A 22689-nucleotide genomic window follows, 5' to 3' on the forward strand; every position below is an offset into this window, starting at 1 on the left:
TATATGTAAATGGCCCATGCGACAAAAATGCTATGTATTGCCTTTTACAGGATTTTTGAACTTCTTATACCCATGTCATCTAGTTTATACCACACATGGATTGTTGCACCACAGAAATTAATTCAGCACTAATGAGAATGCATGATTGGCAAATAGTGATGAGACTTCAATAGGGTTCCCACCCTCTCTTTCCAAAGAGTAGGTTTCAGGAAAAAACAAAGAGTCGCATAAGTAAAGTATCTAAAAATATTACAATCAACTAGCAACTGATCATGCATTGTTTCAATGGGAAGATATCGGCTAAATATTAAATAATAGGTTGATGTAAGTAAATCACCGAAAAAAATAGTTGGAATAAGATTAATGATGATAATGATGGTTAAAGTAATTACCTAATTTTATGGTTGTTGTAAAGAATGAAAGACACGTAAAGCAGAGAAGGTTTTTACAGAGAAAAGCTATAAGAGACCAGAGAGGATAAACAACTTCTGCTATCATGTATGAAAAAGCTCGTACAATAGTATTGATGCATTGCCTAGATATATAAAGGTGCAGGTGAGTACAGGTGTAAGGCTGGGATGCAATTGGTTTGTTATGATCTAACTGTAAGCATGTGCTTTGCTCAGGTGAGTTGTTCTTTCGCCTGCTATGGCAGCATGATGAGGAGGTGTTTTTAGTTGTTGATGGGTCGAGGAAGACAATGCCCTCTACAATCACCCAAGAATAAAATATATCTATCTTTTTATGCTCCCAAGTTACGTTGTTTATTAAATTTTCTTAAAATAAAATAAGCATCCATGACTACTAATGAAAAGAAAAATATAGCACATGATAAAATCGCCCAAACTAAGTATTTTAAAAGTCAATTGAAATCAGAAGCTCATGACATCAGAATTACCTTTCCTTTCTTCAACTTTCTTAGACATACAAGCTCCCAACACTATCAAACATAAATACCCAACCACCAGTCGAGGACCAAACAAAAAACTACAACACTTCATCTTTTGTGCTAATTTCAGCTCCAAAAACTATCCTATCTATCCAGATTCTATTGCAGTTGTGAATCCAAAAGTATCCCTCATAAAAATAGCTTAATAACAAAATTCTTTGCAGCTATGAAAATAAAAATAAAATTAATAAAAAAGGGCTTAAACGGACATTACCTTCAGTTCCTTCAGACTAAATGTGACATCTGCGGGATCTCCTACATGCCGATACTGTAAAAACTCTTCCACCGGATCAATCCAAAGCTGAGTATGCAGCGTGGAGTCACTATTTTCTATCAGCAATACAAAAAACCAGCCCAACGCGATCAATAGACCTATGTTTAAAACAATAAAACAAAACTCGTAAAGTAAAAACCTTTGGCAGGGTCAATATAACTCCGGAATTCCACGGCTTTCCCTCCAATCTCCTCTCCGGCATCTGAAGGCACCGTGGACGGATCAGTAGCTATCATGGTTATCTCCTTCAGCGACGACTGAAAATTCGACAGCATCCGGGTGAGATCCCGCGGCCTGAGGACGAAGCTGGTCTGTAGTGTTCTCCGATCAAGGGAAAGATTTTGGATTTCAGGCTCCAAGTTGCAGGAGATCCAGTAGGTCTTCCTCGCCCCTGGGGAAAAAGCAGGAGAGAATCGGGAAATGAGGGGAAAACTGGGAGAGAAAAAATGGCTTCGTACCGTTATGGCAATAGAGGGTCCATTGGAGCTTAGATGCTTCGGGAGAAGGAGGAGATGCGGAGAACAGAAAGAGAGGACACGGGGGTGCGGAAGATCGAGCAAACAGATTTGAGGAGGACACTCACGGGACCTAGAGCTACGTTCCGCCGCCTATAACATGTAGTCCTTGATCCGGATTCTGATCCGGAAATGCTATGTTCGTGTATTTCGAGGTATTACTTGGTATTGCTAGGTATTATTTGGCAATAACGAGAAATACTGCTCTGTGAAGGCCAATACCGAGCAATACCAAGTTGTAAACTCGATACAACTCGGTATTGCTCGGTATTGCTCGGTATTTTCTCGGTATTGCTCGGTATTGAACGGTATTGGTTATTGCCGAGTAAAATCGATCAATATCGAGCAATACCGAACAATACCGAGCAATACCGAGTCGGTACAACTCGGTATTGCTCGGTATTGCTAGGTATTGATCGGTATTGAACGGTTTTGGTTATTGCCGAGCAAAATCGATCAATATCTAGCAAAATCGAGAAATACCGAGCAATCCTGGGTCCGTTCCGGGTCGGGTTGTCGGGGTGCGTGGTAAATAGTGAGAATGCGTTGCACGATTCTATTGGCGGCCAACGTAGAGCTACGTCCTGTGACCAGACCAAATAAAAGTTCAGGGGGTGTTTGGCAACAAATATGATTTAATAAATTCCGCCAAAAAAATATGATTTAATAAATCTATTTTTACCACCATGTTGAAAAGGGGTTTGGCAACAAATAGAATTTAATAAATCTCGCAAATTCAAATTTATTAAATTCTAAAAAGTTAAATTTAAAAATTAACTTTAAAAAATTATTAAATTCTATAAAATAGTTTGGAAATATAAGTTAAGATTTAAGATGTTTAGTATATTTAAAACTTAAATTTTAATTTATATTTTAAATACGTGTTAATTTTTAATTATAATTTTAAAAATATCAATAAATTATTAATTATCAAATAACTTAATTAAAAATTTAGTTATTAATAAAAATACTTATGGATATAAGTGGTAAATATAACCTGTTATGTTCTGAATAGGGTTAATGTTAGATCCAAGCTGAACAAGACACTTTATGAAATTCTTAAAGGTAGGACACACAACCTCTCTCTCCTTCATGTCTTTAAATGTAAAATGTTCATTCTAAATAATGGGAAATCTCTCACCTTCAGATGAAGGATTGTTCATAAGATACTCAAATGTTGGAAAATCCTTTATATTTTTTAATAAAAAGACATTGGTGGTAGAGGAGACCACTCATATTATATTTGATGAATTTGATAATTCTGGAGGGTCTAGGATAGAAGTAGAAGAAGTTGTTAAAATTATCCAAAGAGTAGAATATATAAATCTAAAGGAAATGGTAGAACCAGAAAATTTACTGTCTAGAGAATGGATATATTCTTCAAGTCATCCTAAAGAACTGATCTTATGAGACACATCTAAAGGTGTTAGAACTAGGAATGAACTTAGAAAAGAAGTAAACTACTATGTCTTTATCTCAGTGACTGAACCCACTAATATAAATCAACATATAAAAGAAGATGTGTATGTTGAATAACCCCCAGACTTTAAAAATCCATAATTTCCTAATCGTGTTAAAATTAAAAAAGATATTGTATGAAATAAAATAAGCACCGGAGTATGGTATGAAAGACTAAGCACATTCCTACTAAATAGAACTTTTGTTAAGAAGAGCGTACATACTACCCTATTTCTCAAAAAGGTAGGTGATGAACTACTCATTGTCCAAGTTTATATTGATTATATGATCTTCTGATAAAAATCTATATGATGAATTTCCAAAAATAATGAGTAAGGAGTTTGAGATGAGTATGATGAAAAAACTGACCTATTTTTAGATTTATTATAAGGCATAAGGATGATGAAATTTTCCGTAGTCAATCAAAATACATTAAGGACATTCTTAAGAAATATGAAATGGATAAAGCCAAGCGAATAAACACTCCCATCAGTTTAACTATTCGGTTAGATAAGGATTCAAATGGAAAATTAGTTGATTAAAAAAATATCGAGGAATAATTAGATCATTTCTTTACTTGACTACTAGTAGACCTGATATTATATTTAGTGTTAGTCTCTGTGCTAAATTTTAGGTTAATCCAAAAGAGTTCCACCTGACTGATATAAAGAGAATCCTTAGATATCTCTTATGAATCTAAAACTTAGAAATCTGGTATCCTAAGCATAGGACTTCCTTTGAAATCATAGAATATTTTGATTCAGATTTTATAGGATAAAGAGTTGATGGAAAAAATATTTCTGGAACATGTCAATTCATAGCATAGTCCTTAATCTTCAAGTCCAATAAAAAAATAGAACTTAATTTCCTTATCCACTATTAAAGTTAAATATATAGCCTTAGGAAGTTGTGTGGCCCAAGTTCTTTAGTTAAAAAAACAAATACTTGATTTAGGATTATATGTAGGCACCATTCAAATCTTATGTGATTACATGTAGGCACCATCTAGATTTTAAAGAATCTAATCCAACAATTCAGGACAAAACACATAGATATAGGGCATCATTTCATTAGGGACTATGTTATCAAATGAGACATAGAGCTACACTATATAGCCACTAAAAATTAACTTGTTGATATCTTTACAAAACCACTAGCCTTTGAAATCTTCAACATCTTAAGAACTATCTAAGGTGTGATAAATTTTCATGTTTAAAATTGATGCTTTTTGTTTATATTTTTATGTGTATGTTTGTTCCTGTTTATGTATTTTTATTGTATGCTTTTGATTTTATGTTATTTTTCTTTCAATTTTTAATAATCAGATCACTGCTTACTTCTACTATTGAATTTATTTTTAAAAAAATGATGATATTTTTGCCTTATTTTTATTTAGAAGCATATAAGTAGTGATTTGACTCCTCTAAAATAGTTAAATGAACAAACATTGATGATTATTTTTTTCCCTCTAACTCCTTTAGTGGTACATTTTTCTTCTTGAATCAATATCTGTTTCAAATTAATTAGTAGACTTTGAAATAGAGATCTATTTTATCTTCCTACAGTAATCTATCTCATATGCATAATAAGAAAGTTTTAATAGGTTGTTAACCTAATACAATTATCCCAAGGATAACTAAAAGGGGGTGAATTGATAATTTAAAATTTCTCTTGGATCTTAGAAAACCAATTTAAGATTTTTTAACATAATGATAAATTTTCAAAAAAATATTTTTCGACCAAAACAAACTAAAATGCAAAAAATAAAAAATGCAATAAAAGGTAAAGAACAGAAGAATACAAAATTTTATAGTGGTTAAATCCAACTAGACCTACGTCCACTATGTGAAGACTCCTTCAAATATTGCACTAAATCAAAAGTGACTCTCTTTTTTCTTCTACGGTAAGGCGGAGAAGCCCTTACAAAACCTCTCTTTTGCTAACCAGATGTGGTAGAGTTCTGACGTCCTTTCTCACCCTCTTGGTGATGGCAGAGTACTAATGTCCTTTCTCATCCTCCTTGTGATGGTAGAGGACCAACGTTCTTTTTCACCCTCTTGGTGATGGTAGAGAACTAGTATCCTTTTTCACCCTCCTAGTGATGACATAGAACCAGCATCCTTTTCACCCTTGGTGATGGCAAAGAACCAGTGTCCTTTTTCACCCTCTTGGTGATGGCAGAGAACCAACATCTTTTTTCACCCTCCTGGTGACGAGATAGTACCGTGATCTTATTTGAAAATCTTATCTCAAGTTTTTCAAGGAGTAGGGAGAAATATGAAAAACAAATAAGAGATCCTTACCTTTAAGTAACTTCATGAATTTCCCTCATAATTTTATCTCAAAAGATCTCTCAATCTTCATTCCTAAAATACTCTCCCAAAACACTCTCATTTTCACTCTTGAAAGAAATTTGTGGCAATAACTCTAGAAGATTGTATGTGACAGTTTTTAAGACCCTCATATATGAAAGACAAGAAAAATCATTCAGAAAACTAAAAAGTTCAAGTTGAACATACTCAGATCATACAGTACGATCATACTTTATCCATACAAACGTTAAAAATTCCATGTACGATCTTGTACAAACCAGATTTTATACTCTATTGGTTATCTGTACGAACAAACATTGTATTGTATGAATAGTTCAAAAATAAATCATTCATAGGGTACAATGATGTACAAACCCATTTCGTACACTATAAATTGGATGTATGAACCTCATTTCATACTATACGAATAGTTTAACCAAATCATGCTTCATTTGGTACCAATATGGACGATCACATTTTGTACTCTGTGGGTCGTCAGTATGAACTCCACTTTGTACAATATGAACAGTTAAAAAATTGTGAGTTTGTTTGGTACGAATGTGGATGACCCCATTTTGTACTCTATGGGTCGTCTATACGAACCAACATCGTAAAGCATGATCAGTTCAAAAATCTATGAGATCATTTGGGATAAACTGGTATGCACTCATTTCATACTCAATGAGTCATCTATATGAATATTAATCATACAATACGAACAATATAAGAAAAAAAAAAAATTGGGCATGATTTGATTAACTTTATTTTTGAGGAATTACTATGACAAACCATACAGTACGATTTAAAAATCATATAGTACAATTAGTTTTAATTATTAAAGTTTTGAATCACTACCCCATTTGTGTATGCACGATTACTTAGATCACTAAGAAGAAGATTTTAAACTATTTGTAAATACAAAATTAACTCTCTAATGTGAAAAGGAAAGTCTCATATTTTAAATCAAAAAATAATTAAGATAAGAAAAGTCAATCAGGTTCATTATTCGTTCTAGACTTATCAAATAAAAATAATTATTACAAAAATGATGTAATAAAGATTAATTAGTTTCTAATTCAATAGTAGAAATAATTGCTGGTTAACTGGATTTGTATATGAGATAGAAAGATAAAGGAAAGAACATATGACAAATTAAGTTGGCGGCATTGCACATCTTTTCAATTTTTGACAAACTTGTGCATCTATTTAGTTTGGGCTAATTTTGTGCCGCTTTTCACTTTGGCGAATATTGCGCATCTTTTTAAACTTGTGGCACAATTAGTGTATCTTTTTACATTTTTGATCTTTCCAATATCAATAAATCTTAAAACAAAGTTCAATAATTAACAAAAATATACACATTGAAAAAGAAATAAAATAAAAATAAAATATCTATTTTGCAACAATTATAACTAAATAATATTTATCTATAAAAATATAAAGATCATTTTCTAATCTACACCCAACCATAATTTAATTTAAAATTTTGAAAAATTAAATTTTACAAGAAAATTAATTTGTAGAGCAATGTATTTTAAAAATTTATTCTAGAGATCAACTACATTTGATTAGTCTATAAAAACTTAAAATAATTAAAGAAGAAAATTTCAATATAAGTCAAAACATCATTTCATAGAACACTTGCAACACATTCACTAATATATAATACTATAGGAAGAAGAGCCACAACATAGAGAAGCCAACACTTGAAATCAAACAAAACATGTTAATAATAAGTACAAAATCTCAACAACAAGTACAAAAAAGAAGTAACAACTAAAATCCAGAGGGACCTTGGTTTGGAGGTGGTTGAGGGGTGAACATAGTAAAGTAGCTATTTATTATAGCTACTTGTGTATTAACAGAGTCAAATTATCCTCTAATCCATCCATATCTTCATTATACCTCGCATCCTTCTGATTTAGGTGAGTCTCAATTTGATCAAAACAGTGATCAAAATGATATTTCAGTCTATCAAAATGCTAGACCATTTCTTGAAAGAAATTCTGATCAGGTCCAAGAGCAGGTTCAAGTGTTGAAGTAGGGGCTCCTTCTTCTCCCTCAGATTCTTATCCCTCGTATTTTTGATCTCGATTAAAAAGTACAGGAAAAGAAGCATCAGTAAAGTATATAGGAAGTTGACTAGGAGGATCAGGATGTATTAAGTTGTACTTCTTTTCTAGAATGTAGGCAACTAAATATCCTAAAGCCACATTTTTCTTTCTCCTATTATGAGGAAGTCCAATATAATAAAGCTTATAAATATAGTCCATAATCGGTTGGGCTTCATCTATAGGAGTGTTGGTCATGAAAAGGTATGTGACAGTAGAAAATAGAGGAGTTAGGTTGATACGATCACCAACTTTTGGTATAATAAAAGTCCTCAAAACATGTTGGATGATCCTAGCATTTTTGTTCAGGGTATACACACGAGATAGGTGATTGAATTGAGCAACACCTCTAAGAATTTAGTTAATTTCACACCAATCAAAATCAGATCTAGAGGTCAGAGTGTGCGCTCTAACCCCTTGTGTCCTAAGATGGAGGAAGTTGCCTAAAACTTCCTTTGTTATTTCTACTCTATGCCTAAAGACATATGAAGTCATCCTAGTGTGATCTTCATTCACTCTCATGTTTGCAAGAAAATTTTGAAAGGTGTCTTGATGATAGGAATAAATCAAAGTGAGGATAAAAGAGAATTGAGTTGAGGTGAAAAGAGGCATAATTGGGAAGTTTATGTCTCTTTGAATTAGGAGATAAGAGGGGGTAATCTTAGCTTCAACAAAATGATCGTAGGCTTCCTCATTATCTTTTGAGAGAAAGTTCTCGTCGTGCCTACTTGAATGAGAGGAAGATGCTTTGGAAGTTTGTGGACGTTTGCTTCTGCTGGCAATTTTTAAAGCTTGGACTCAATATGGTTTGAAACCGAATAGGATTGTGAAGAAAAACCATCAAATACATTTTTATTTAAAGCAAAACAACCTATCGTACAGTACAAAAAAATCATTCGTATGTATGATTTTAAAGTTGTATGGGACGAAACTAATTTTGTACAAACTATAAAAAACTACCAAAAATAAAACAACTTTTCATAAACTTCTATTCTCGATGAGTCATTTTATACAGGCTTTTTTACCATACGATCATACAGACGAACACCTGTTTATCCGGGATGATCAGAATAATAATGATCATATCTGGCAATTAGGTTTATCCACATGAGAAACTGACAATAGGATCGTAAAGATAAAATAAAATTTTGTACGTACGATCTGACAAAAATAACTAGCCTTGAAAAACGTCCCAAATTGTATAGATAAAAAATTACTGATCTTATAGTATGAAAATGCATCGTATAGTATGAAATGCTTAAAAAAAATCTCATTTTCATCTTTTTAAGTCAGGAAAAATATTATGTATTATGATAACAATTCATACAATATGAAAGTGCTTTGTATAATATGAAATAAAAATTAACTCAATATATGATAAACAAAAACTCTTTTCAAAATCAAATCACCCAATTTTCATGACATGCACTAATGAACACAAAAACAAAAATAACACTAACAAAAAATAAAGAAAGAAATAAAACAAACACATCAATATACGTGAAATATATTACAAATCCAATTTACATAAATTCAGTTTTAAGCATTAAGATCAATCACACCTAATCTGGTTCTTAAGGTGCTAAAAGTTTCAAAAACCAGTGGTTTTGTGAAAATGTCTACAAGTTGATTCTCAGTAGTAATATGGTGTAATTCAATTTCTCCTTTAGCTACATGATCTCTAATGAAGTGATGCCTTATATCTATATTCTTGATTTTAGAACATTGAATATGATTCTTTGAAATACATATGGTACTTGTATTATCATAGAAAATTAGAATAGTGTCAATAAAAAATCATAAATCAATTAGTTCTTATTTTAACCAAAGAATTTGTATCACATAACTACCTAAGGTAATATATTCTGCTTCAGTAGTAGAAATGGCTAATGAATTCTATTTTCTGCTAGAGCAAGAATCTAAAGAGTTTCTTATGAATTGACAAGTTCCAGAAGTACTTTTCTGATTAACCCTACATCCTACAAAATTTGAATCAGAATATCCAATGATTTCAAAAGAAGAGCTATACTTAGGATACCTAATCCCTATATTTTGAGTTCCTAAATGATATCTCAGAATTCTTTTAATAGCAATCAAATATGATTCCTTTGGATCAGCTTGAAATCTAGTGCATAAATAAATACTAAACATGAAATACAATCTGCTAGCAGTTAAGTAAAATAATGATCTATTTATTCCTCTAAATTTCTTTTAATCAATAATGTTTTTCCTCATAGTCCTTATCTAACTACACTAAAGAACTCATTGGTGTACTCACTAGTTTAGCATTATCCATTTCAAATTTATTGAGGATATCCTTAATATTCTTTAACTAGTTAAGAAATATTCCTTCCTTATTCTTACTTTATGATAAAACCAAGAAAATAGCTGAAGTCTCCCATCAAACTCATTTCAAATTCACTACTTATTATTTTTGAAAAATCATCACAAAGATTTTTATTAGTGAATCCAAACATGATATCATCAACATATATTTTGCACAATAAGTATATTATTTCCTACCATTTTTAAAAAATATTGGTGTCCACACTTCCTTTAACAAATGATCTTTTAATAGGAATGCACTTAACCTCTCATATCAAGCCCTAAGTGTCTATTTTAGTCCATACAATACCTTTTTAATTTAAACACGTGATTAAGGAATTTTTTAAATTTTTAAAACTTAGAGGTTGCTCAACATAAATATCATCTTATATCACCCCATTAAAAAAAACACTCTTAGCATTCATTTGATATAATTTAAAACCTTTAATATAATCAAAGGCTAATAATAACCTTATCACATCAAGTCTGACTACAGGGGCAAAAGTTTCTTCAAAATTAATTCATTCTATTTGATTATACTCATTGGCAACTAATCTAGCCTTATTTCTAACCACTATAACTGAATCATTCATTTTATTTTTGAACACCCACTTAGTTCCAACATTACTTTGATTTTTAGGTCTTTTAATCAATTCCCAAACATCATTTCTAACAAATTAATTCAATTCTTCCTACAAGACCAAAATCTAAAATTTATCAGAAAGTGCTTGATTTATATCAGTGGGCTCAATCATTGATATAAAAGATAAGTGATTCACTTCTTTGATAAGTATATGCCTAGTTCTAATACTCTCACTAGGTTCACCTAAAATAAATTCTTTAGGGTGATTCTTAAAAAATTTCAATTCTCTAGATAATGTATTTTCTATTCCAACATTCTCTTCAAAATTTGTCTTTTCAATTCCTTGGGAGATATATTTAATTTGTTCTTCCTCCAACCTTGGTTTTTCAGAAATAACAAATTCATCAAAAACTACATGTGTGGTCTCCTCAACTACCAAAGTTCTCTTGTTAAAAATATTATAGGATTTGCCAACACTAGAATTTCTTAGAAAAATTCCTTCTTCGAATTAAGAATCAAATTTTTTTAAAGAAGTTTTATCATTATTATGAATGAATACCTTACATCCAAAACTATGTAAATGTAAAAGATTAGGTGTTCTTCCCTTAAGAAGTTCACAGGGTGTCTTGTTTAACTTGGATCTAATGTTCACCATATTTAGAACAAAACAAGCTGTACTAACCGCTTTAGCCCAAAAATATTTTGGAAGTGAATATTCAACCAACATGGCTCTAATGGCTTCAATCAAAGTTTTGTTCTTTCTTTTAACTACTCCATTCTACTGAGGGGCCCTAGGTGCTCAAAAATTTTGATCAATTCCTTGATCTTTCACATTTTTCATTTTTAAACTTTTATCCATAATCACTTTGAATTGATAAAATTTTACACCCTAGTTTCCTTTGAATCCAAGTACAAAAATTTCTAAATTCATCAAATGATTCACTCTAATGAGATAAGAATTCGACCCAAGTGAATCTTAAAAAATCCTCAGCAATTACTTACCAAAAAACTTTACCTCCTAGACTTATAGTGCTAACTTGTCAAAATTGATCCATATGTATAACTTTTAGTTATTTGTAAGTTCTAAGATATTTAATTGAATAAAAGGAGGACTTTACCTATTTTTCTAATTGACATGTATCACATAGGTGATCCTTAGTGAAGTCTAATTTGGTTATCCCTCTAACCAACTCAATCTTTTTATGATTTTTCATGCTTGTATGACAAAATCTTTTATGCCATAGCCATGATTCATCAGTGATTGTTTTGAGATAAAAACTATTAAAAGATTTAATAAAGTTTAAATTAAGCATGTATATGTTATTCACCCTATTTTGATGCTACACATCAATTCCATTTTGGCTTATAATGCAGCTTGTAGGAAAAAAATTAACATTATAACCTTTATCACAAAGCTGACTAATTCTAAACAAGTTATATTTTAAGCCTTCAACCAATAATACATTCTCAATATATAAATTATTTTTGTTACCAATCATACATGTACCTACCACTTTCCTAGTGGTATTATCTCTTAGTGTCACTTTGCCTCTGTTCTTGACTTTCAATGATATGAATTGAGTTGTATCTCTAGTCATATGCTTCGAACATCTACTGTCCAGGTACCAAATGTCTCATGAGGGTTTGTATGAGAGTGTTTCTATAAAATAATCAAACATTATACTTGAGAATCCAAATAAGTTTGGGTTCACCTTTTGGCAATAATAATCTAGAAGAATGTTTGATATGCTGTGATTTATGCATCTTAGGTCCTCATATTAAATATGTTATATTATAAATTGTGCAAGTGTGAGAGATATGCCCAATCATTCCACATGAAAAATATTTCAGACGAGGTAAAGGATTTATCAATCTATCTGAGTTATAATATCTTTTCCTAGGTTTTGAAATTATACACTTCTGGTTATGATTATAAATTTTTTTAATTATAAGAAGTGTCTTATCTACCTTAATGTCATTCAGTTTTTCTACAAGATATGAGTTTGTACTTTTTAAAATTGAATTATCAACTTTCAAATCATATTTTATTTCATATGATTCAACCATAAAATATTTAAAATCATTTTCAAGCTTAGTATGAGAGGATTTCAATAGTTCATGTTTTTTGTTCAAATCGTTAAATTCATCCAATAATGTCATTTGCTTTCTATCAATAGATGTATGATCATTCTTATGGATTTTATACTCTTTTTGTAAATTTACATATTATATATTCAGTTTGACATGCAATTTCTTGAGTTTCCTATATATAGTATGTATTTTCGTGGAAACTTCAAATAACTCATCATAGGATAAGTCACATATGAAAGTTTGATAGGGATATTAAGCCCAAATGAACTAGTCCTAAGGCTAACCAAGAGGAGGGAGGGGAGGGGGGGGGGGGGAATCAGTATTTAAAAATTTCTTCAAACAAAATCACAAACATAACCAAACAATCACCATAGAAATTAGAGTGCGGAAGTACAATAAGAAAGAACGCACCAGATTTTACAGTGGCTCGATTAACTTGACCTACGTCCACTCCCCGGAGCCTCTCCTCCAGGTATTGCACTAAACTCAGTGTCTTTCCTTTTCCCCTCACAACAAGGTAGAGAAGCCCATATAAAAAATCCTTTCCACCAACCCCGATGAGGTAGATAACCCAACTCTTTTTGCTTCCTCTAGAAGCAAGTAGAAAACCCAACTCCTTTTATTTCCTCTAGAATCAGACAGAAAACCTAACTCCTTTTGCTTCCCCTAGAAGCAAGCAGATAACCTCGATCAATTAATAAAGAATACCTCTCTAGAACCTCCAAGGACTAAGGGACGACGACCGAAGAAGATGACTCAAATCCTTGTTTGGAGCAACCTGAAATCCCTCATAAACTCCCCTTCACAAGATCCTCTCTCTCTCTCCCTTGATCTCCCTCTCCCCTTAGCTCTCTCAGGTCAAGACAACAACAAAAGATTCTTACTTGAGAAAACAAGAGATCTTTTTAAAAAAGGGCTCCAAATTAGCCATAATTAGCCACTAATTGGTAAATATCATCCAGGATGATAGTATATCATCCTGTACGATTAGTTCAACTCTACTAATATCATCCAGACCATCGCCCTGATTGAATGTCTAGATGATGGAAAAATAATTAGATCATCTAGGATGATCTCGTTATCATACTAGCCGATTAATACAAAATCGATTAGTTCAACTCTACTAATATCGTCCAGACCATCGCCCTGATTGAATGTCTATATGATGGAAAAATAATTAGATCATCTAGGATGATCTCGTTATCATACTAGCCGATTAATACAAAATGACACATATCATTCATAATATCGCCATGAATGGATGTCTAGATGATGAAAAAATAACTTGATCGTCCAGGCCGATCTCTAAATCATCCAAGGCGATTAGTTCAATTCAGTACATATCATCTAGAGCATCGCCCTGAATAAAGCTAAGCCGATTTTTGATCATCCAGAAAGAACTAAGGTTTGTGAATTGATCATCCCAGACGATCCTGTGATCATCGATGCCAATATAATCGAGCAATCAAACCTTATTTGCTTTCCTTAATTACCAGATTAATTTTGGCATAATTTCACGGCATCGTCTAAGATGATGTCCTCGATGATGTCTAAAAATAAAAGATGCCTAAGTAGATCTGGTGGTTGATTCTTTTTGGTTTGAGCCTATTATCCCAACTAATTCTAATATCATCTAGGACGATGCGCTTAATTGCGACTGCCTTAATCTGGATGCTCTAATTAGGGTTTTTTTAATTGATCGACCATGATGATTTTTGGATCATCTCTAATGATGTGATCAAAATAGAAAACACTAATCAAATAGACAAAAAATTTGTCCCCCAAGTATGTGTGTGCAATGTTACTTAGCATTAGGATCCATAATGTTACAATGGACTCAAGAAAAGGTAAAAGACACTTATCGTACATTATAAACTGACTCAGTTCTAATCTACCCAATCTTGAGCTAGTTCATTTTATAGTTTGATCTTGTGGACCTGAAATGTTAGTAGGCAAGATAGTCGTGGAAAAATAGAAGCATTTGTTATCATTAAAATTATATTCCTGAAACTAAATTCACAATAATCTCCACCTTTTTTATCATGGCAAACAATAAAAAATAAATAAAACATGAAAAAAGTAAAATAGTATGAAGAAACAACTTCAAACACTACTCCTCCTTTCGACATCACAAAAAGGAGGAGTGAAAACTAGAAAAAAAGAATAAAAGACGAAAGAGAAAATGAAAGCCCAATTTTTTTAATCAAAGCATGAATATGATAAAGTCTCCATATGATTGAATTCAAAATTTTCAAGAACATTGAGTTAACATCATCGAAATCTGAAAATGGTTGAATAGCCAATCCTGTTAACCTTAGCTTGAACTTCTCTCAGGGCAAAATCATCTTTTTTAAATAAAAGACGTAACTCAAATAAATAATTGGATAAGAAAAAGAGATCCGTTCAAAACTTAGATCTAGAAAAAATAATCTTATAGAATAATATACCAAAGTAATTTGTCACAATCATAAAATTTGAAATCAAGCCTTTGAAAATATCAAGTAACCCATGAATTCTTTTAAGATTTAACAGTTTGAAATAGAAAGAAGCTTACTTTTTTTGGGTTTATTTTATGTCTCTTGTTAATTGATTGGCACACTTTGTGCATCTTTTGATTTTTGATACACTTTATGTATCTTTTAATTTTTGGCGGTCATTGTGCATCTTTTCAATTATTTTTTCATTTTGGGGCTCATTTTTACATTTTTTGCAAGCAAGATCCCTTTTAAAACTCTTAAATACTCTTAGTTATGATTATATCTTCCAGATATTAGAGAAGAAAAACTTAGTCTCTAATATAAGGAAGAATAAACCACAAAATAGAATTAAATTCATATGATAAAAGTAATGATAAGATTTTAAAGAATTTGAAAGTAATATAAAAACTTTGAATATTATTTATATAAGATAGATTGATGTAGCAAGATAGAAAAAATTTCAATCGCAAAGTCCAGTTATTAATTTGAGATAGACTTTTATTTATAAAAGAAAATTACACTACTAAAAGAGGTTAGAGGGAGGGAAACAATCAACAGTGTTTCTCCCTTTAACTAATTTAGGGATGTAAAACATTGGCTACTGTTGCAACTCGAGCCTATGAGTTTATTCTTTTGATAATAACAAATATTGTGGCTCACTTTCTATTATCTACATATATTTATAATATTTATTTGTTTTTGTGTTTACTAATATTTCAGGATTACAGTGCACCTTACAATGCTCAAGTTTTGACAGAACTTGTTATATTAGTAATTTTCTTTAATGTATTTTTTATTCTGTAAGGGTGTATGATTGCTAGTAATCTTGCTCACTTATTTCTATTTTAGAGTTATTTATTTTTGGTCACATCGTTAGGGACGATCCATAAATCAGCCTGGACGATCAGTTAAAAACAAAAACCCTAATTAGGGCATCCTGGTTAAGGTTGCCATCTTTAAGCACATTGTCCTAGACAATCTTTGTATCAGCCGGAATGATAGACTCAAATTAGAAAGAATCAGCCGCCAGCTCTATTTAGGTATTATTTATTTTTGGACATCATCCAAGACATCGTCCTGGACGATGAAACATAATTATGCCTAAATTAATTTGGTAATTAAGAAAAGTAATTAAGATTTGATTGCTCGATTATATCATCCTGGATGATCGCAGGATCGACCGGGATGCTTAGGTCAAAAAACCTTAGTTGTTCCTAGATGATCAACATCGGACAGCTTCTATTTAGGGCGATGCTCTGGATGATTTTCACATATTTGAACTAATCGTCCGAGATGATTTTATACCATCATGAACATTATGAACAAAAACCTTCTAATCATCCCAAATTGTCCTGGCTGATTGAGCTTAGTTTAAACTGATTGTACATGATGATATTTATATCATCCTGGATGATAATGTCAGTTTTATTCAAATAAGAGCTTATTTGGAGCTCTTCTATTTAAGCTTTGAGAAGGCACTTTGTAAGCGTCTTTGGAAGCCATTGAGGCTTCATTTATTCTGGAGACAACTTGAGAAGAGAGCTTGAAAGGGAGAGAGGAAAGGGTGGAGTTTGAGAGAGGGAGAAGATCCTTGAAGGGGGTTTCAAGGGAGTGTGTAGGGGGGTTTGACACGGTTGCTCCAACAAGCTTGTGCCTTAGTACCATCGCATTCAAGAATCGTCTTTAGGGAAGTTTCGGGAAGAAGAATATCTCTTTGGTGTCAAGGGACACGGCTACTCTGCCATATCGGGGAAGGTGGAAGTGATTTTGTAAGGGCTTCTCCGCCTAGCTGTGGGGGCTAAAGGAGAGACACTGAGTTTAGTGTAATACTCGGTGGGTGGCTCCGAGGAGTGGACTTAGGTCAAGGTTTGACCTAACCACTATAAATTTGATGTGTTCTTTCTTATTATTGCTTCTGCATTTAATTTTCGCACTTTGATTTCTATGGTGAATCTTGGTTTTATTTTAAGATTGTGTTTTGATTGAAAGTATTTTAAAATACCAATTCACCCCGCTCTTGGTTTTTCCTTGGGACTAGTTTATAAGGGCTTAACATCCCTAAAGAACTTTCAAGTGGTATTAGAGCGGGATTCATAAAATCTAGTTTTTGAAAACTTTTGAATTTTGATTCATGGCTAACTTTGGTAATCATAATATTTCAGAAGGATATTCAATCACTCGGCCACCTTTATTTGAAAATATTACTTTTGATTTTTAGAAAATTTGCATGTTTACTTTCTTGCAATCAATTAATTTTTAAATGCGGTAAATGATTTTAACTGATTATTTTGTACCCTCGTGTATTTTAGATGGAATTAAAACTGATATTTCTTTTAATCAATGGAGTAGAGAAATAAACCAATGTTCAATTGAATGCTTAATCATTAAACTATTTTTTATGCTTTAAATTATGATAATTTTATATTTGTATCCACGTGCTCTACTGGCATGGAAATTTGGGATAAATTACACACTATATATAAAGGCACTAGTGAAATCAACTAATCCAGATTGAATATTTTAATACATGATTATGAACTATTTTACATGAAACCTTATGAGACGATCTTAGACATGTATACTAGGTTTATTCAAATTATGACATCATTATATTCTTTAGGTAAAGAATTTTCAAACTTTGAAAAAGTCAATAAAATTCTACATTGTCTACGTACTTGATAAGTTTGATGTCAAAGTAGTTGCTATTTGTGAATAAAAAAATTTGAATTAATATTTTATTGATAATCTAATTGGCTCACTCATTTCTTACGAGCAATGCATGGGCCAAATACTTTTGGATGCAAGTGAAATGATAGTACTAAATGCTGAAGACTCGGAGAAAAATGGCTTAGTTGGTGATAAAAATTATGACCTATCAAGCAAATTGGAATGCTCACTAAATCATAAGCATCAATAAAACTGGAATAAAGGTAAAAATGATAAGAATGTTAAGATTTCTTCTGACGTTATTTGCTTTGAATATAAGAAACTTGGACATATGAAAAACCAGTGCCCTAATTTGAGAACTCTTCCTGCAAAAGAAAAGGGTAAATCTAAGCAAATTGTAAAAATGGTAAATAATGAAAAGAAAAAAATCTCCTAGGCAGACCTAGCTTCTGAATCATCAGACTAGGAGCAAGATGATGTTTAAACCATTGTTTGTGTGTTTATTTTTTGTGTATGCATGTTTTTATTTATTTTTGTGTGTTTTCTTTATTTTTTTGGATTTATTCCTTTTCATTATTTTTTCCTTTTCTTTTTCAATTTTTTAATTTTGTCTTTACTTTTTCTTTTTTTGTGATGTTTTCTCATATCAACACACACATATCACCATCTTTTTTTAAAAAAACCAAAACCTTTTTTAAAGTTCATTTAAATAAAATTAATGAAAAATCTACCTCCTATTTTTTCTTAAATTCTTATGTAAGTTGTGGTTGACTTTTCTAAAAACAATCAAAAAAAGGAAACTCATGATTTTAACTATCTATCTCTATTTTCTAAAAGGTTATTCTACTTTAATTCATAATCTTCATCATATTTTAAATTTGATTTTGAAATTGAACTTTTTCATCTCCCTACGTTTTATCTATCACATATGAATCTTTTGTAAGTTGTTGAATCCACCTCATAATTTTCTTAATAAAGTAGTTCATTTTGTCAATATAATGGGATTGCTTTAGTTTTTAACATATCAGAAAGGAAGCATATTTGATTGAAAAGAAAAAAAAATGGCCAATGATGCCAAATCAAAAAATGCGTAATGACTCCAAAATGCGAAAGACACACAAAGTGTATCAAATATTAAAAGATGCGTAAAGTGTGTCAAATAACCTACAAGAGGCAAAAAATGAGCCTATAAAAAGTATGCTTACTTTTCTTGTATTACTTAAAGCTTAAGAAAATTCTTGATATTTTTGATACTTGAGCTTGAAAATCATGATTCCTGATTCACCAATTTTTGCATTGATCTTCTATTAGATATGTTTTATGAAAGGAGTTTTAAAAAAATTAGTGTTTCTTTTTCTAATTTATTCATTGATTTAGATATTGGATTAAAAAGTTTTTGAGCCTTTAAAAGAACTTGAACTTAGAGTAATAATTTCTTTTATTCTAACTTTTTCTAGATTATGCGTTGTCAATACATTCCTTACTAAAGTTTTCAATAAAATTAAGAGGTAACTTTCTCATTTTTAAAGAATTTTTTATTAGGCTTCTTTTTTTGTGCCCCTTCTCTTTTTTACAAATGGGAGAATATACTATTATATTTGTACCATTTTTGTAACCTTTTTTCAAAAAATAAAAACAAAAAAAAATTTTATTTCCCCTATTTTTTAAGTTTTATTCTAATAAGGGGGAGATTAGGAGAAAATGTTTTTTTTTTCCTTTTTTTCAAATCCAACCAGTAATATTTGTCATCATAGAAAAGGGGAAGATTATTACAACTCGAGCCTATGAGTTTATGCTTTTGATAATAACAAATATTGTGTCTCACTTTCTGTTGACTACCTATCTTTGCAATATATGTTTGTGTCTATGTTTACTAATATTTCAGGATTGCAGTGCATCTTACAAGGCTCAAGTTTTGGCAGAACATGTTCTATTTGTAATTTTCTTTAATGTATTTTTTGTTCTGTAAGGGTGTATGCTTGCTTGTAACATTGCTCACTTATTTCTATTTTAGAGTTTTCTATTTTTGGTCACATCGTCCGGGACGATCCATAAATCATCCTGGACGATTGGTTAAAAATAGAGACCCTAATTAGGGCATCCTAGTTAAGGTAGCCATCTTTAAGTACATCATTTTGGATGATCTTTGTCTCGGCCAGGACGGTAGACTCAAATTAGAAAGAATCAGCCACTATCTCTATTTAAGTATTATTTATTTTTTGGACATCGTCCTGGATGATGCAACAAAATTATGCATAAATTAATCTAGTAATTAAGGAAAGTAACTAAGGTTTGATTGCTCGATCATATCATCCTAGACGATAGCAGGATCGGCTGGGATGATCAGGTCAAAAAACCTTAGTTGCTCTTGGATGATCAACATCGGACAGCTTCTATTCAAGGCGATGCTCTGGACAATTTTCACGAATTTGAACTAATCGTCTGAGACAAATTTATACCATCCTGAATGATATGAACAAAAACCTTCTGATTGTCCCAAATCGTCCTAGTTGATTAAGCTTAATTTGCACTGATCGTACAGGACAATATTTATATCGTCCTTGATGATAATGTTGGTTTGTTACAATTAAGAGCTTGTTTAGAGCTATTCTATTTAAGCTTTGATAAGGCACTTTGTAAGCGTCTTTGGAAGTCATTGAGGCTTCATTTCTTCTGGAGAAAACTTGAAGAGAGAGCTTGAAAGGGAGAGAGGAAAAGGTGGAGTTTGAGAGAGGGAGAAGATCCTTGGAGGGAGTTTCAAGTGAGTGTGGAGGGGAGTTTCACACGGTTTCTCTGATAAGCTTGCACCTTAGTACCATCGGATTCAAGGCTTGTCTTGAGGTAAGTTTTGGGAAGAAGAAGATCTCTTTGGTGTCAAGGGACCCGCCTACTCCGCCGCACCGGAGAAGGTGGAAGTGATTTTGTAAGGGCTTCTCGGCCTAGCTGTGGGGGCTAAAGGGGACACACTGAGTTTAGTGCAATAATCGGAGGGTGCCTCCGAGGAGTGGGCGTAGGTCAAGGTTTGATCGAGCCATTATAAATATGGTGTGTTCTTTCTTATTATTACTTCCGCATTTAATTTTCGTACTTTGATTTCCGTTGCGAATCTTTGTTTTGTTTTAAGATTATGTCTTGATAGAAATTTTTTTAAAATACTAATTCACCCCCCCCCCCCCCATCATAGATGAAACTGCTACAAAATGACAGCAAATAAAAAAAAAAACTAAAAAGAAAGAATAGAAAATAACAACAAGCAATAGAATAGAAAACAAGCAAATTAGAATTTATTAAGCAGCAAGATTATGCAATTAAGAGCAGTAAGTCTCCGCTGTCCAAGTACCACTTGCTCTTACGAGGCCTTTTGTGAGATCAAGCCTACAAAATCATCAAACGTTAGATTTAGGAACACAAATAAGTTTGGATCCCTTCTTATAGAAAGAAGAATGCAATGCATATGTATTATGTTGTGTATTATGCAATTTGGGTCTCCACACCCAATGTGTACTACGGTGAATAGTGCAATTATGTGAAATGTGCCCTAATACGCCACATGAAAAATATCTAACTCCAAGAAATGGGTTTACTAATCTGTTCGGGTTATAGTACCTCTTCCTAGGTTTAAAAAATTTTGATTTTGGATCATGATTGAAAAACTAATCATGTGTGGGTATATTTCTATTTTTCTCAAGTGCATTCAATTTAGCTTTAAACCTCGAGTTGACACTTTCTAAAACAACATTATCAACTCTCAAATAGTGCTCCCTATGCTCAGATTCATCAATATAAGTTTTAAAATTAGTTTCAAGTGAGGTGTAGGATGCTTTCAATGAATCATGCTCTACAACCAACTCAGAATACTTTTTATTCAATTCATCAAACTCATCAAGTAATGACATGTGATTGCTATCAATTTGAGAGTGATATTTCAATAAAATTTCATACTATTTTTGCAAATTTGAAAATTCTGATTTCAGACTAATATGCAATTTCTTAAGTTTCCTATATGATGTATGAATGTTCTCACAAACTTCAAATAATTGATCATAGCCTAGTTTGTATACCTCTTCTTAGTTAGACTGACCAAAATGATCACCCATCAAGCACATGTTTATTGTCTCCTCCTCAGCTTCAATCTCAGAGGAGTTAGATGCAGAATCTGCCCAAAATGCCTTTTAGAATCGCTTCTTGTCCTTTATGTACTTGGGTTTACCCTTCTCCATGTTTGGGTGATCCTTAAGTGTAAGACAATCAGCTTTGATATGTCAAGGCTTCTTGCATTAAAAACAAACAACATCAGAAGAACTTGATCTTGATTTAAACATTTATTGAACAAGAACATTTTGAATCCCCCATGCTTATAGGAGATATGTGCATCTTCTCGCATTGTTCACCGACATTTGTATTTCGATAGGCATTAATGTATCTAATGCTTACTAGAAGCTTCATATTTTTTTTAATTATGAGCATACTGATTTGAGTGTCATTTCTTTCATCACACATCTCTGCCTTCTATTCATAAGCATGTTGATGCCTTCATAAAGAATCCCTCCTTCGTAGCGTCTACACTTGTAATTTAGTGGATTGAAGAATGCGAGCCAATTTACTGTTCATTATCCACTATTCATACACATTGGGATTTTACTTTCCACTTGCTCATTTGCATAATGACACCGCCTATGAAGATGTTATTTCATTCCTCATATTTGTTTATTTCACAAGTCTTGCACTGCTTCTAGAAATAGCTTGTAGCCGTCATGATAAATTTGCTCTCTATCATGTGCTCACAATCAAATTGCATATGCTTTTCAATCATTCATTATTTGCAAGATCTCATTTGCTTGTTTAGGAGATGATATTGATTATAGAGATATTATCATATCAATCATGTATCTTTGTAGTTGTTGCAACTATCTCAAGTCAATCCATT

General features: G+C 32.0%; 1 pseudogene; it reads right to left on the minus strand.

Annotated features, from left to right (window-relative positions):
• Positions 1-1131: 1131 nt before the first annotated feature.
• Positions 1132-22689, minus strand: part of LOC114580365 — a 59512-nt pseudogene continuing 37954 nt past the window's right edge.

This window comes from Dendrobium catenatum, unplaced genomic scaffold, assembly GCF_001605985.2.
Source record: "Dendrobium catenatum unplaced genomic scaffold, ASM160598v2 fragScaff_scaffold_982, whole genome shotgun sequence".
NCBI lineage: Eukaryota > Viridiplantae > Streptophyta > Magnoliopsida > Asparagales > Orchidaceae > Dendrobium > Dendrobium catenatum.